Genomic DNA, 17,301 nt, shown 5'->3' with positions numbered 1-17,301 from the left:
CCAAGGTGTTTTTGACAAGTACCTGTGCAAACATTTTGTCGTATGTACCCAATTATAGAAACTATAATATTTAATGTCACAGTGAAGTTTTTTCTTTATTTGTTATGTGTTCATACATTCCCATGGCAAAAATAAAAAAGGTATACAAATGTAACTTATTTTCCTGTCTGAGCAGTAATCACTTCAACAAAGCTTGTGTTCTATAAACTACTCATTTCACTCTGTGCTTCGTCCCAGAGCATGGATAGTTAGTAATGAAAAGGTAATCAGGAGTAAGAAAATACATTAAAAATAACCTTTTCCCTACATTAGGGTTTGCTTGTGTGGAAAAAAAAACAGTTACCTTGTTATTAGCTGTGGTTAAATACAATGTATTGATTTTTGATTAAAGTCTAACAAGCTGTGGAGTAGAAACCCTTGCCTCTGCTGATCTGCTACACAGACTGGGACAAATACTTAGCTGAATCTGCAAACATATTGTATATATTATAAAATGTATATTTTTTAGGTTGAATGTATCTCCAAGATGCTTGAAACATCTTTTCTAGAAATACTGGTTGGAGTTGTCTTGGTAAAGAGTAAGGCAGTTTAATCCCATATGACCACTAGGAGTATTTACTGTGGCCTTCAATAAAGTTCATTCATAGTGTTCAGACAATTTAGAAAGCCTGGGGCATATACCATTTTTGTTATGACTTTTGACTCAAACATGCATTTCAAAAATAACAAACTATTCACAGCTCAAGTACTGTGGAAAGTACTGTGTTTTTGAAAAAACAAAGTGTCTTCAAAGAGCATACTATGTTTGCTCTATTGCAGTGTTAAAGTGACATTTTTTGTTTAGTTTGGTATTATGCTGTATGTTTATCTAAAATGTTTTTTTTTCTAGTGAAAACGGAATGAATAGATTGCAAATCTCTATCAAGTTTTTCTTCAAGTGCATGGGATTTGAGTATGCTGGAACTTGTAAGAGCACAAGATAGTATTTCTTGTGTACTTGTACATCCACAGAGGTCTGGACGGTCTGTTAATGAAAATGTAAGCATTTGGTTGATGACCCAACTGCATTTGCAGTAGTGCTTTCCTCCCTTTAACTCCACTACAAGAATAAATGCTTGATATGTCTAATGTACCTGTACTTTTTCTTTTCTCATCCTTTGCAACAATCCTCTTTACTCTGACCCTCTGGGTTGTGGTTGGGCCCATGGGATCCTCACCTGTTGTCTCCTTCATTGTACATATTGTCATCAGGCTTGTAAATCTAGATGACTGAAGGGAAAAGGCTGGGGGGGACCAGTTGTATGAGAGGAAGAAATACTCCAGTACTAGTATTCTAGGACAGTGGTCCCCAACCTTTTGCATGTCACAGACCAATAAAGGTACAGTCTCTGAACCACACATGGCTGCTGTGTGTCACTCAAAGGGTAAGAAAATTCCCCCCAGATTGACGTCATGATGCCAGAACCGCCCACTCTCGTCCAGAGACTCAACCTGCCCACCGCCCTAAGCCTGCAATGTCTCTGGGAGACGTGGTCGGGGGCTCTGGGCCTTCTCCTGACCCCGCTGGTGGGTGCACCGGCTAGAACCACGGCTCATCTGTCAGACGGTCGCGGCCCACTAGACCAGGGGTTGGGGACCCCTGCTCTAGGACATATCTAATAATCAGTACTACATTTTCATTAAATTTAAAAAGATCTTTTTTTTTGTTTTACCAAAAACTTGTCTCTTCTACATGCTTATCTAAAAGAATGTTACACTTTACATTCTCTTTAACTGCTAATCAGATCTTATGAGTAAAATGCCTATTGAAAAAGAAATTAGTACAGTGTTCATTTAGAATTATCCTTACTTGATGAAATCAATTGGTCTGGTTGGTGATAGTGCAACAATTGTGTGCTTTCTTTAACTGTTGATGTGAGACTTGTCTAAACGTTCACGTTTCCATCCACCCACAGACGATAACGTTATCACCCGCATACAGGTTGCGTGTAAAACATCTGTATCCTTATCTCCTAATGTCTACTTAGCATTTCAAGGTTCAAAGACATTCTCACTAAAACAAGACCTAAGCATTCTGCTTCTCAGCTAAAACGAGAAGACAGAGATGAAAGACAGCTTGCATGAATTCTTTATAAGCTGTGTGAGAAGTTATGTCAGAGTTAAAAAAATGATATCCATCAGTAGAGTTTAGACATATAGTCGGATGAAATCCACTCGTCGTCTCTTCTACCAGGACCTGCCATTCGGTATTTGTTGTATATGAATTAGCAAATGATGCCTTGTACTAGATCTCTGTCTATTATATTTTACTGCAGGGAATTAATTTAGTCATTTCACCAGTTGTGCATGAAGTGAAACTGTCAAATGACATGGCCAATTCAAGCACAAATGCACTTTAGTGTGACAGCTTTCTGTGCCAAATGATCACAAAGGTCCCAAACTACTGCTTCATTAATATGAGGAAGGGTGAATTGTATTGAGTTTGAGATCAACCATAGATAGTGTATAGACGGGCTCTCCAACTCCTACATATATGTACTTTAAAGTGTATTTCAAGCCAAAAACTTTTTTCCAGTTTTGGAAAGAATAGGAAAGGTATATAATTCTTGTAAGGATTCTATTTTGATGGTGACATATAAGACAAATGTCTCTTAGTGTACTAAAAGGACATGTCTAACTAGTCCTGCAGTACATCCCACTGATTCTATGACCTGACTGTAGTGCTCTTGGAGCACAGGTTGGATTGCTTTATTACTGTGTTGGGCTGCTTTGCCTCTGGCTGACAAACTGTACTGTAACTCCTACCACCAATATATGGAACACCACCTTGTGACGTTGGGGGACATTAGTTGCTAAACCTATACTTCATCAACCTTCATGCCACTAGATTTTGAATGAATGGGGTCCTTTAAAAGGAAACATGCTGCCAAAAATAGTATAGCTGTAGTGGGAGGCATCCAATATATTTTTAGGTAGGTGGGAGAAGCTTACATGGAAGGTTGAAGGTACTTCCAAGAACTTTGTTCTGCCTGCATGTCCAGAAAGCAGTAGGGATCAAGTAAGTCTGTTACAAATTCTTACAAGTTTACTTTATTCTAGGTAACCATCAACAAAGTGAAAGCGATTGTAAAGGTGTACAACCCAACCCCACCAACCAAGTTGTGCAGGTGTTTCCATATTGCCTAAAGCCAGTGAGAAAATGCATTGAAGTGGCATGTCTGAATGTCAGAGGTTGGGTAAGGTACTTGAAAACTTCTTTGATCTTCAAAACAAAAATGACTTCCTTGCAGAATTGCGGGAATTAACCATAACTTGGGACACACAAATAATTTTGCTGTCGTCATAGGAAAAAAAAAAAGACTGCTTGGCAAATGTATGCAGGTCTTGTGCCACCTTTTCTACCATTCCTGTTGTAACAAACTGAGGTCCATGGGGCCAGGCAAGAAGAGATCCAAGTTGACATACATATGTCCAATTTAATCCACCCATCACAGACAATTTACTGTTGGTCAATATTGTGTATGGCTCCAAAGGATGGCTGTTTCTTCTGGGACCTTTAATTCCAGAATAAAATGTAAAATGGTAAAAACAAATATTGATAAGGTCACCGAGAAGTTGAACAGCTCCCTGTATAATGAGGATAAATTATTAAATATACAGGGGCAGTATGCATATGTGATTAATGCACAACATCTTTCTATTAGATCACTTATGATTTGCTGAATGAGCTAGGTTTATAGGTATGCCTTTACAGCACATTAAAAAAATCTAATGGTTGTAAACCTTATTCTTGGTGATCTATTTAAAGACTAAAATTATTTAGTGGAATATAATCATAGGTATATAATATATACTTGAATATAAGTAGAGCCCCCTATTTGTAAGGTTTACAGTCTAGGGGGCATTGCTAAAGGGGATTATTATACCTACCTTGTCTTGTTCCAGCGATCAGGTCTGCTCCATTCTCCTGACTCATTCATCCTAAGGAGGAAATCACTCAAAACGACAGCAGCGGAAAAAGGAACTGCAACTAATTAAATAATGAAAGCAGCAGCTTGCAGGCAGGTTGCGGCTGAATAGAGTGGAATCAACAGCCAGAACAACAACAGGTAGGTATACTAATTCTCTCCAGGTCAAAGACTCACAAATAGGCCACAATACATATGTTTTAGGGGGTTTGTATCCGAGTACTATCAGTATTATTTGTACTAACATTAACAGTCAGTTCTGTCAGTTGCAATTAGTTTTAGCATAAAGGTTACAAGAAGGGCTAGAGCTAACTTTAGCATTAGGGTCATTGTTTGGGGTTTTAATATGCCATGACCTTGCTATACACTGTATTTGCTTTAAATGTTAGGACAAGCTTAAAGATGAAACAAACAGGTGCAGTTCTGATAGGTGACCTTTGATTTGCTGTAGAAAAATGCATTTTTCATGCAAGTACCCAATTTCTTGATTTGTTGGCTTTCCCCTGCCGCTCTCTCCGCTCCTCCAATGACCTACTAATGACTTCCTCACTCATAACCTCATCACACGCACGGATACAAGACTTCTCTAGAGCCTCTCCGCTCCTCCAATGACCTACTAATGACTTCCTCACTCATAACCTCATCACACGCACGGATACAAGACTTCTCTAGAGCTGCCCCAACTCTCTGGAATGGTCTTCCTCAGCCTATTCGGTTTGTTCCTACTTTCTGCTCATTTAAAAGAGCACTCAAAACCCATCTTTTCAAACTTTTTCTACCTGTCTTCTTCTGTCTTTTTGAAACCCTCACTACTTCCCACCATTCCATATCCCCTCTTCTATTGTGTGATACTTCCATCACCTCCTAGATTGTAAGCTCTTCTGGGCAGAGTCCTCTCCTCCTCCTGTGTATCTGTCTGTCATTTGCAACCCCTATTTATTGTACAGCACTGCATAACTATGCTGATGCTATATACATCCTGTTTAATATTATTATTATCATTATTATTAATAATAATAATAATAATAATAATAATAATAATAGGAAGAAGAATAGGCTTATAATTACATAAGAAGAAAAGCCCAGTTATATTTGTAGATCACTTATCTTCCTTGAGGAATTCAATTACATATTGTTAATGCCCTAATTATTTTTTAACACTTCTGTATGCATTCCAATTTTTCTTCTTTTACAAAACAGAAATAATTAATTCATTTTATTTTTATTGCACAGCTTGGAAATTGAAAGGCAAGATGTGTTAGTGTGTTTCCTGTAGAAAAGAGCATCTGAATTTTAAGTGAGATATAATGTGAATAGTTGAAAGTGCTGGATGATTCTGCGGCACTGGCAAATCTATCTCCCAGCTGAAACTGCTAGAAGGTTACCATGCTACAGAGATAGGATTAATGAAGTACTTTGACATATAAATGTTGATATAAGCTATTCTGGGAAGGGATTTGGTGTCTGCATAGAAGGATGAGATATACGATTTACACAAAATGTAGAAGTTAAGTTTATGATTGTTGTACTGGATATGCAAAATTACTGACAGTGAAAGGTCATCCTCCTCTGAAGTCACAAACGAAGAAGTGAGGTCTAATTTGCTTTAGAATCCCTAATTGGAAATTTAAATTTTGTAAGGAAGCTACCGCAGTTTTTCCACGGCTCAGCGAATTATCATATTTATCACAGGTTAATTCGATACTGTAAAACAGAGGTGCGGAAATAATCCCTACGTCAGTAAAAGATTGGGGGGTTGAGGATCTTTGCACATTACGACTGAAAGAGAGATGCATTAGCCTTGCAAATTTAGGAGTTTATTACAGTGTGGAGGAGAAAAAGGGCTAAGGCATTTGTCCATTTGCCATGTCCGCTGTTTAATAATTAGTTCTCAAAGTAAACTAAATTGCAAAAGACCCTGTGGTTAAAGTTCCTCTTTTACCTTGTAGCAATATTTCTCATTTGATTTACACCGAACTGCACATGAGTATCTCAGTGTACATGCCTGGTAATTCATGGTGCTGTCCATCAACCCCCAGCCACACACAAAAGGTCTGTCCTAGACTAAGGAAAGAATGTAGGTGAATCTTCTCGTGGTTGATTGAGCCAAGTAACTGTCTCTGAGCTCTGCATGCAGTTCTATTGGCCTCATGGATTGGTTTTTGCACTGAAATACATTGTCAGCAATGACAGCGGTCACCAATTGTGCGCTCCGAGCCAGTGTGACCCAAGCAGGATCAAGAGAAGGGGGGGAGAACTGGCTAGAGCCACAGACCATGTCCCCCAAAGGGATCACAGGCTCCGACCTGCGATGGGAGAGTGGGGGGGGTCTGACATCATGACATCACTATGGGGAAACTTTCTTCCCCTTTTAGTGACACCCGGCTCATGCGTGGTCTGGAGCCGGTAAATTTCGTGATCTGTGTATCCGAAAAGGTTGGCGACCACTGAGCTATGAGGCCTTCCATAGAGAGGTATGGGCCAAATCATGTCCAATCAATTTAATTTACCTCAGGTGGACTCCAATCAAGGTGGAGAAACATCTTAGCAGTTATCAAGAGAAATAGGAGGCACCTGAACTAAATTCCAACTGTTTTTTTGCAAAAAGTTTGACTACTTACGTAAAAGTAATATATCATATTTTTTATTTTTAATAAATGTACTAAATTGTCTAAAATTATACTTTCACTTTGAGTGTAGATTCATGAAAAAAAAAAGAATTTAAACGATTAACACAACAAATTTCGAAAAAAAAGTAGAATGAGGTATGATTACTTTCTTAAACCGCTGTGTATTAGATATGACAGATATAGGAGAAAATGGGGTTAACAGCCTCTCAGAGCCTTATATCGTCTCTGTAGATATGTGTGTCTCTCTGGGCCTCCTCTCTAAAGAAACTTTGCCATTATTGGTTCTATGTATATATATTTGTCTCCATAGTTTCTCTTCTAAACTCATTGAGGAAACTCATGAATGTATAATGGCCAGTGATTGTAAAATGTTTTATGACCTTAAACCTATGGTTTGGTAAAATAAGCCGATCTGACGTGTACAGACTTTTATTGAGCCAAAATACGTGTACATGAAAGTTGTATCCTTTGTAACCCTAGACTAATGAGCTACATACAGAACTGCAATAAATGAAGGTTGGTAATTGTTTTTTCCACTCAAAATGTTTTATTCAAAATTTTAAGCCAGAAAATCACAAATACATATACAAAATTGTGTTAACTTTATTAGGTTGATGTATCTTATTATATGGTGTTCATTTATCAGGATGTCCTTGCTTATCAATAAATGTCTGAAGGTTCTGATTATTAGGTGGTTCAAAAAATGTCAAACACCTTGGTCTTGGACAATCTAGATCTGCTGTGTTACATTCCATGAAAACTGTCTGTGCTGTGTGGATATAATTGCTAGGGCATTTCGTACACTAGTAGAAGTGGCTTGGAAAGCTATGAAACATCTACAACATTAAAGGAACAAGTCCAGTTGAATGTTGAACTCCAATTGAGTAGTTGAACTAATACTAGATTTTTATCAATATAATTTCTATCTCAGTATAGTAGTATCTGGACTACAAGTTCCTCTTCCACCTGCCAAGCCAATGTCAATGTACATTCTTGGCCAGACTCCCATGAACAGGAGTTTGTCATCCATGGCCAGCCTATCAAGATGACTAAAGATTCCAAACCTGGTGGAAGACCAGATGAAGATGTAAAATGTACAGTAATATGTTGGCGTTATAAAAATACAGTGGTACCTTGATATAAGTCCTTAATCCATTCCAGATCCTTGGATTTATACCAAACAGGACTTATACCAAACACATTTTTCCAATAAGAAATAAAAGGAAAATGATTATTCCGTTCCCATGAAAAAAATTCTGTTGTTATTGGCATATTATACATTGATGGGGCTGTTTAAAATAATTTAAACACTGCTTAATACTAAAATACATAAATACAAAAGCAATCAGATGAAATAAATGAAAATTTAAGCTCACTTTACCTTGCTGAGAAGAGTCGAGTGCCTACTAGGATGGTGCTGGGAAGGGAGGAGGAGATGTTATGTAATTCAGAGTTATAGCGCGGGTTGTTCACTGAATGGTGGCAACTGGCGTACTGACGCTCGTGGGCAGTTGTGGCTTTATCGATAGAGAGGTAAATAAGGGTAGAACGCTGTGTTGTGACTCATTTTGACCCATAAAAGTTCTAGCACAAAGATTGTATACCAAGCAAAATTTTTTGTGTCCAAACAGGACTTGTACCAGGTTCGACTTATTCCAAAGCTGACTTATACCGAGGTTTCACTGTACTGTTTATTATTAATAATAAAATCCTATGTGGTCATCAGGACAAGAAATAAAATAAAATGATCCGAGTGTGAATATTGCAATAAAATTGGCTTGCTTTATATCCGAACAGTTGTTTTCTCACTCATTTTGTGATATACCATAACAAAAATGTAAATTATAGTTGTAGTCCCTCCCAAGGACAGCTCTGTCACAACCTCAGATTGTTTAAAACTTTCAGGGGATAATTCATTGTTTTTTTTATGACAGATAAGAGTATGGTTTTCTGTCTATATTCCTCGTATCTGTATACAGATTCTGCTGACCTTCTGTTCCCACATAAGGAATAGTTTGCAAAGCAGTAAAAAATATTGCTGCTGCATGTTTCTGAATTATTCACTCATTTCCCAAAGATTGTACCTGTTGTATCCAGCCTGAAGCTCTGTTTGTTGTAACTTTGTTATACCTGCAGGTAAAGCTATAGCACAGGGGTTAGGCAACCCTGGAGAGGTGGAAATCTATCTGAACATGAATCAAAAATCACAAGGACACAGACATTGTTTTTCATCACACGAACCTTTAGATATAGATTTTTAAAACATCTGCATTTTCCAGTAAATGGATCTTTTCTGTTTCATACTATTATATTGTATATTTTGTTGAACGTGTAGCTAAGGTATAAAACAGACATGTTTATAAATAAGCCAGTTATAAGTTAGCCTTGGCATTGGAACTAGTAGAGTTATAATTCCTACCCAATCAATTGTGGAAAACTCAGTTATCAGAATATATTTATTACAACAAAAACAAAATGTAGAAACTCAGAGCAGCCAGAGTCAATGTTTCATTGATCTGAATACATTAAACTGAAACTGACACATTGCTATAGGCTTCTGTGCCTTGCACACAATCATTGCTCTTTACAGAATGTTATTATATTAAACCAAATGGAAAATGGGAAGTAGATGTATTCATTTTAATTTTATTGGCCCAATTGAAATAATAATATTGATCTTCCGCTAGCCTACACCACTGCAGGGTACACAAGAGAGTAAATAGGAAAGCGAGAGACAGAGACAGAGTGAACACTATCTGAAGGACAACTCCCAGTACACAAGAATTCCATCTTTTATCCATTTAAAGAAACAGTCATAACAATCTGAATATCATTGTGGTATGTGAAAGCTATAAAATGCCTCTAGATAATACTGGCTTCTTGGATAACTTAGGGCAACGAATTTCAATATATGATATCAGCTTCCCAGTCTGATAATGGAATGAAACTCCAAGTTATTGACCTTAGTCTTGACCTTCTCATATATCCAGATATTGACCTGCATTGGAAATCACCTTTGCATGGATATATCAGAAGATGCATAACAGTACAGAAATGTATTTTTTTGTTCTTAGGTGCACAGTTGATTACATTACATGTGGATTACTGAACAACACTAGACATATTTAAATATTAATTGGAATTTCAGCATGTATGCATTGCTATTATTTTTTTCCCTTGAGATCTAATTCTGTTAGTTAGGCTTACAATCTGTCATATTTATTATTATTAATGTTAGTCCAAACAAACACCAGAGCATTGGTCTCACTACTTTTGTTTTTATATTGCTTGTATGGAAAAGAAAAAATTAAGATGCAAACAAATCTTCATTTACATGAGCCAAGCATGGTCCTTTATGCACTACAGAAGCACTCATACAGTTAGGTCCATAAATATTTGGACAGAGACAACTTTTTTCTAATTTTGGTTCTGTACATTAGCACAATTAATTTTAAATGAAACAACTCAGATGCAGTTGAACTACAGACTTTCAGCTTTAACTCAATGGGTTGCACAAAAAGATTGCATACAAATGTGAGGAACTAAAGCCGTTTTTAACACAATCCTTTCATTTCAGGGGCTCAAAAGTAATTGGACAAATTAAAAAGCTGAAAATAAAATGTTCATTTCTAATACTTGGTTGAAAACCCTTTGCTGGCAATGACAGCCTGTAGTCTTGAACCCATGGACATCACCAGATGCTGGTGGCTTGCACCTTGCAGTGCACCCTCTGTATTTACTTTCATGCAGTCTTCTCTTTATGGTAGACTTGGATATCGATACGCCTACCTCCTGGAGAGTGTTGTTCACTTGGTTGGCTGTTGTGAAGGGGTTTCTCCTCACCATGCAAATGATTCTGTAATCATCCACCACTGTTGTATTCCGTGGACGTCCAGGTCTTTTGGCATTGCTGAGTTTACCAATGCTTTGTTTCTTTCTCATGATGTACCAAACTGTAGATTTTACCACTCCTAATGTTGTAGCAATTTCTCAGATGGGTTTTTCCTGTTTTTGCAGCTTAAGGATGGCTTGTGTCACCTGCATGGAGAGCTCCTTTGAAAGCATGTTGTCTGTTCACAGCAAAATCTTCATCATACAGGCACACCCCCCCCAAATTAACTCCAGGTCTTTTATCTGCTTAATTGATAATGACATAACAAAGGAATTCCATGAAATAGCCTTTAAGTCAATTGTTCAATTACTTTTGAGCCCCTGAAATGAAGTGCATGTGTAAAAAAGGCTTTAGTTCCTCACATTTTTATGCATTAATTTTCTTCAACCCACTGAATTAAAGGTGAAAGTCTGCAGTTCAACTGCATCTGAGTTGTTTCATTTAAAATTAATTGTGGTAATGTACAGAACCAAAATTAGAAAAAAAAACTGTCTCTGTCCAAATATTTATGGACTTAACTGTATATGTTAGGCTACCTATAGATAAAACAATAGCCTGATGGAGTGTCATGACTAAAGGACACCAAGACATCAGTACACTGCCCAGGAGAAACAGTTAGGAAACTTGGAAAAAACTATAGTTCCTTGAGCAATGGAACAATTCAACACTCCTCGACCTCTTCTTAGGGTTAAACTTAGCTGGGCTGAACTTGCAGCTTTGGCTACCATATTGGTGGGGTGGGGAAAGATTGGAACCACCATTAGGATTTTATTGCTGCCTGTGGCTTGGTACTAGACATTTTCCTTACTTGCTATCCCAATGACAATATTGTAGTTAGGGCTAGAAATAGAAGAAAATCTCAAGTGGGGACATTAAAAGCTGAAGTTCTAATGCTTTAACATCTTACTGATCTTACATCTTATTTGTAATCACCAGACAATGAAGTGAGGGTAAACTCCTCTACAGGAACACAGGAAGGCATAAAATCTTCTTATTTTGAGTCTGAATCACAGCCATACCCTATATCAGTGTTTCTCAAACAGAGTTCTGTGGAACCCTAAGGTCCCTTTAGAGATTGATAGGGGTTCCTTGAGCAATGATCAGTTTGTTATTTTCAGGTCATTTTAATGAATGTGAATAATCTTTTTGGCTTTCTGTATGGGTGGCAGCTTTCCCACTGGCCAACAATGTAAAGCTACGTACACACTTCCAATTATTATCGTCGGAAAACGAACGACGAACGTTCCTGCACGATATATACGAACGATCGTATAGCACCGATCCTGCACATAGAGGTAACGACACGATCGTTCGTAGATATTGTACACACAATAGATACGATCGTTTAAGCGATAGAGGAACTATGTGCACGACAGGAAAGTGAACGGACGTTCGTTCATCACGCATGCTCTGAACATGGACGATCAACGAACGACCGTACACACGAACGATGTTCAACGATCGTCGTCCAATCCGATCCGCCGGTCCGGTCGTTCGTTTCCAACAACTTTCCTCGTTCGTCGGCGTAGTTGGTTACTTTTTTACGAACGATTTTTTGCCCAATCGATCGTTCGTCGTTCGATTGGAACGATAAAAATTGGAAGTGTGTACGCACCTTTAGAGGGATTCTTCTAACTGGTCATCACACTAATGTACTATGAGCTGTGGATATGGTAACTATAGAAGGGGTTCACCCAAAGATCTAAAAGTTATTTCAAGGGGTTCCCATATGTTAAAAAGAAACACTTGCCCTGTGCTTTGGGTAGGACAGCTTGCGGTGATACTTTACAACAGAAATCAGCAAATTCAAAATCTTACAAACATTTTTTTATTGATCAGAGTAAACATTCCTAACTTTTCAGGACACAACGGTACCTTTTATCCAGGTGACAAAGATAGGAGTTGTAACTGTACTCTACTTACTGACCCTAATTCTATCTATAGTTAGTTCAGATCAACATACTATTTTTTTGGTACATCATTTTTTTTTATTTGAAATAAAAATAAGTTGAATCAGGTCAAGTTAGGGTAAAGTAGTAGAAGACTGTAAAACAATAGTTGCGTGTTCTAGATTAAAAGGAATCAAAAATGTTCAGTCTAAACCAGTGTTTCTCAATCAGGGTTCCTCCAGAGGATCTTTGGACTATCTGTAATGGTGGCATTATTCCCACTGTCCAACAATGTAAAAGGCATTCCTCTCATTCACCAGCACAATAATATACTGTGATCTGGGGATATAGTAATTATAGCAGGGTTCCCAGAAGATCTGAAAGTTATTTAATAGGTTCCCCCATGTAAAAAAAAGTTTGGGAAACTACTCTAGAGTCCCTGAGTTAAAGCACATAAAAATGTGATCCTGGAAAATGAAGCCAAGGTCTTAAGGCAAGTCGATGTAAGGACATATCCTCTATGGGCGAATTACAGACACTTTCGGGGTTACTATATATCTTGTCACAATAATTCTGTTTGGCATTAAAATTATTCTTGCTTTATTCATAATGGAATAGTCATAGCTTTATTCTCTGTATGGATTACAATAAGATACAAATAAAAAAAAGTATCCTTAATCAAAGGCTCCATAAACTGTGAATGCCCAATTGTCATGATAAGGTAAATTGGAGCCTCATTGCTGATATACCCCCATGTACTATTATGCTTTTCTTTACGTTTCTGTTTATATCCTTATTAGAATTACTTCCATCATTTTCCTAGGTAGTGTACAAAGTAGAATACATCTATACTTCCATATCTTTTACCTTAGGTAATTGTATGGCTGTGAAGTAACTAGTAAATGCTTCGGACCATTTGCTGTTGCTGCATGCAACATTTTGCAAATAAATGCCATTTTAAGCCTATTTATCCCGAAATGTACTGTAGTGAATAAAATAAGCAAAGCAAGTGAAATGTATAAATCCCGGCAAATGACAGATATTGCTGATGTGTTTATTAGGAAGGCACATCATAAATCATTTTTCAGATCTACTCTGGAGCGTGCAAGAGTTTCTTAGAGGAAAGGATCGGCATGTTTACTTATGTGGAAAGTGAAAAACAAAACAATTTATGTATTATTTTGTTACCATAGAACATTTGAAGCTAAAATAGGGATTGCTGTGACTGAAACCAAGCCTGAACCAGGAGAACGGATGGACCCACCTTACAACCTACTGCTCTTATAAAGAGACAATGTTTGTTGTATTTTAAAATGATACCTTTGTGGGGACCCAGCTGTCACTCACGAGTCACTGTGTACACAATTGGATCACTGCATATACTTTAATATAAATTATATTACTATCTACCCACTTTTACCTAAAAAAAACAGAAAAACTACATTGACCTAGCTGTAATCCTAGGGCACAAAATCCAACCATCACTACTTACACTCAAAACAGTAATCAACAGAAATATCAAAAAATGTCAATAACTACATTCATGATGTGTTAGTTTTAGAACATGTATTTAGAGGGAAAAACCTAAAATGAGATGGGCTCAGTCTGTTTATCTTGTAAAATATTAGCTTAAAGTACTTTGTGCTTTGGAGTTGGTTATGATGGGTCACTTACTCTGAAATCATCTTTTGTGCATTATTGTTAGCCTCCAATAGATGGCACCATGTTCTTTCGTAGAGTGTGTAACAAACAAAATTGCTATGTAATTTTCATGGGGACACAGTGCCATCTAGTGTTGGAACCTTAGTAAAAAGCAACTTTCTTATGGCATTTTCAAATAAAGAAAAATCGGTATATACTTGAGATATATATATGGTATTTGTTCTCTTGCCAGTTAGGGCAAACTAAGGACTTCTGACCTGGAGCTTCCTTATACTTTTCTTTGCAGTCTACAAATTTCAAGAGAGGAATAAGTTTATTCCCTGTGCAGCTCTGTAAGGAATTCACATTGTAATCTGTTTTTCTGCAGGGCAAATACTGGCTCCATAAATGTGTTCCAACTTAGGGACCTTATCACAACTACACCTCCTGGGTTATTCATGACAGTTTCTCTTTCCCCAGGGTAGTCTTTTCCTATATAGAGCCATCTCATGGTTTGTCTGTGCCAGTCTTTCATTCTCTCTAAAGGTATGCTTTTATAGTCACTTGCCCTAAACCCAACTCCAAGCTTGATGGATCCTGATCAAAATATTGCCACAAGATAAATAATAGGAAATCAAACATTACAAGATTTCAAGATTCTTCATGAATACTAAACATTGGGTGTATATTTTCGCTTATTACATATAGATAAATGGGAAGCAGCACACGTGGACTTTGGGAAATAAACGGCTTCAACGTGCCAACGTTAGGTTCAGAAAGATTGTACATCATCACAGCAGAAAAGGCTTAGTTACAAATTTAAACCTGAAACAAGCAGCAATGGACAACACCAGAGACACTCAAACAAGGTTTATTTAGATCTTAAACCAATTTAAGCACAGCCATTCTCAACCAGGATGCCATGGGATCCCAAAGTCCCTCCAGAGGTTGCAAGGGGTTCCTCGAGCTGTGGTTGGTTATTCTCCCATCTAATGGAGCGTGCAAAGTTAGGGGTCTAACGCCACTTGGCAAGGCCACAAACATGACCCCAATTATCTTGTCTGAACAGACTGAATTTGGACAACATCATTAAGAGGGAAATTCTTCACTATGAACCTCAATTTTACAGTGCTTTAGGTAAATGGGATACAGGCCTAAACATGCATTTTCATGGCTCGAAAAGGAATTGGATATCTTAAATAAATCCACGTGTCCAAGGGTAACACTGGTTACAGCCAAACCTTTTAAATTTTTCCAAAATTCCAAATTTGCCTTCATATCTGATCATGATACAGTGCTTCATGAAGTATATTAGACCTTTTAGCTTCTTTTATGACTTGGGCTTTTGCACCATACTTATGGAGCACTGGAGTATTCCTTTGCTAAGAAATAATTGTTTCATGTCTGTGAGATGACAGGAATTTATGTAATGGAAATGAAAGCTACTAGACCTAGGATTTCATAACATCTGACACTCTATGCTTATGAAAGTGACATGTTTTTTTTTTTTTTAATAAGAATGCTGTCACTGTCATCTCTATATTCCAATAGTGCAGAGAATGCTTTATGATCCAGTTTATTGGAAACTACTTAATGTGGAAAACAGTATATTACTTATCTGTCTCCTATAAAATCACTACATTTAATATATTACCAAAAACATGGAGGATGAAGCATAAAAAAAGATTGAAAGTCATATCAAAATGATGATAAAAACTGCATAATACTCTAAAGATACATTTTGTTGAATGAATTTTACATATCATTACATATCTTTTTGTTGCTTTATTGAATAAGCTCATTCGCCATCTAAGAGACATAGACAAAGATACATCATACAAGCCCTTAATAGGAGATCAACTGCAATTACAAACTTAAAATAAATTGTCAAATGAACCCAAATTAAAATCAGCTGCTCTCCATTATTTTATTATAGATTGATATTATTATTAACAATAACATTTATTTATAAAGCGTCAATATTACATGCAGCACTGTAGTATAAACATGGGCTACAATGTCCCCCCACCCACGAATCTAAAATGCTATATTCTTTTGGCTGCCTGAATAGCCTTAGCTAAGGCGTGGAAGACCACCACTATTTATTTGAAATTATCTTTGCCAACTTTACCTGGATCGTAATAAATGATAAACGTGTATTCTTACTGGTACCTTGCCTAAATTTGATCAAACTTGGGGTCCATGGACTTCTTACTCACCTAGATAAATGGGTTCTAACTTTACTTTGGGCTTGATATACCAAGCTTGGCTACATTTTATTTTAATTTATGGTTTGATGGGTTTTTTTTCGGTTCCTTTCCCTGATATTAGCTCCCTTTCCTTACCCCGTTTCTTTTGTTCCTTCCCTCTGTTATAGGTTTTATTGTTGTTTACAAATAGTTGGAGAGGCATTTATGCTTTTGTTATGTTGGTATGTGGTTTTACTGCCTATGAAGCTCTCACCCTTTTATTATTATATTAGCTGTTGTTTATATTCTTCTTGTTTTTTGAAAAAAAAAAAACAAGTTTACAATTGATAAACCTTATTACTTTACAAGTGCAAACAATTACACAGAAGAAGAATAATACCATGCCCAAAAATCAGAACATCTCTAATAGATTTATAGAGAAGACAGAAAATCCGGCAAAATTCATGCAAGTTTTGCAAGGTACTAGAAAAATGTTTTCTTCACAAGAAAAAGAACAAAGGGCACACAGATCTATATTTAAAGTGGAACAGTTCATTGGAAGAAATGGCATTATGACAGTCTAAAAATTGTGGGCACCACGAGATGTCTGTACTTATAACTGCTTATTTTCTACAATGGCCAGTTTATATACAAATGTGGACCTCAGCTCTAAGTTAAGTGCAGAAAGATCACAAAGATTGTATCTTATGTAGGGTGTACAGAGGAGTGCCTGACCTTAAAGCCAAATTTGTCTTAGCAAATTTTTCTGGCCATGTATAGGTTTTCTGATTTACTTGCATTTACCTATTTACTATTTAAAATGTATTATCTGTTTATTTTATTAACTTGCACTCTTTTTTCAATTGACAATTTTAATCTCTCTGTATTTAAAGCAAAGTCTTCTGCACACATGTAGGCTCTGACCATGCTGAAGAAAGAAAATATGATTTTCTGTATTCTGCTTGCATCACAAGCTTTGATACACATTGGGCTTGCACACCACCAAATGTATATATAGTGTTTTATATTTGTAGTGCGCTCCTGAACACAGTACACAGCTAGGCAGTAAGTATACAGATGCATGTAAAGCAC

This window comes from Pyxicephalus adspersus, chromosome 1 (genome assembly GCF_032062135.1).
Source record: "Pyxicephalus adspersus chromosome 1, UCB_Pads_2.0, whole genome shotgun sequence".
Lineage (NCBI taxonomy): Eukaryota > Metazoa > Chordata > Amphibia > Anura > Pyxicephalidae > Pyxicephalus > Pyxicephalus adspersus.
Note: the sequence above shows the minus strand (reverse complement) of the source record.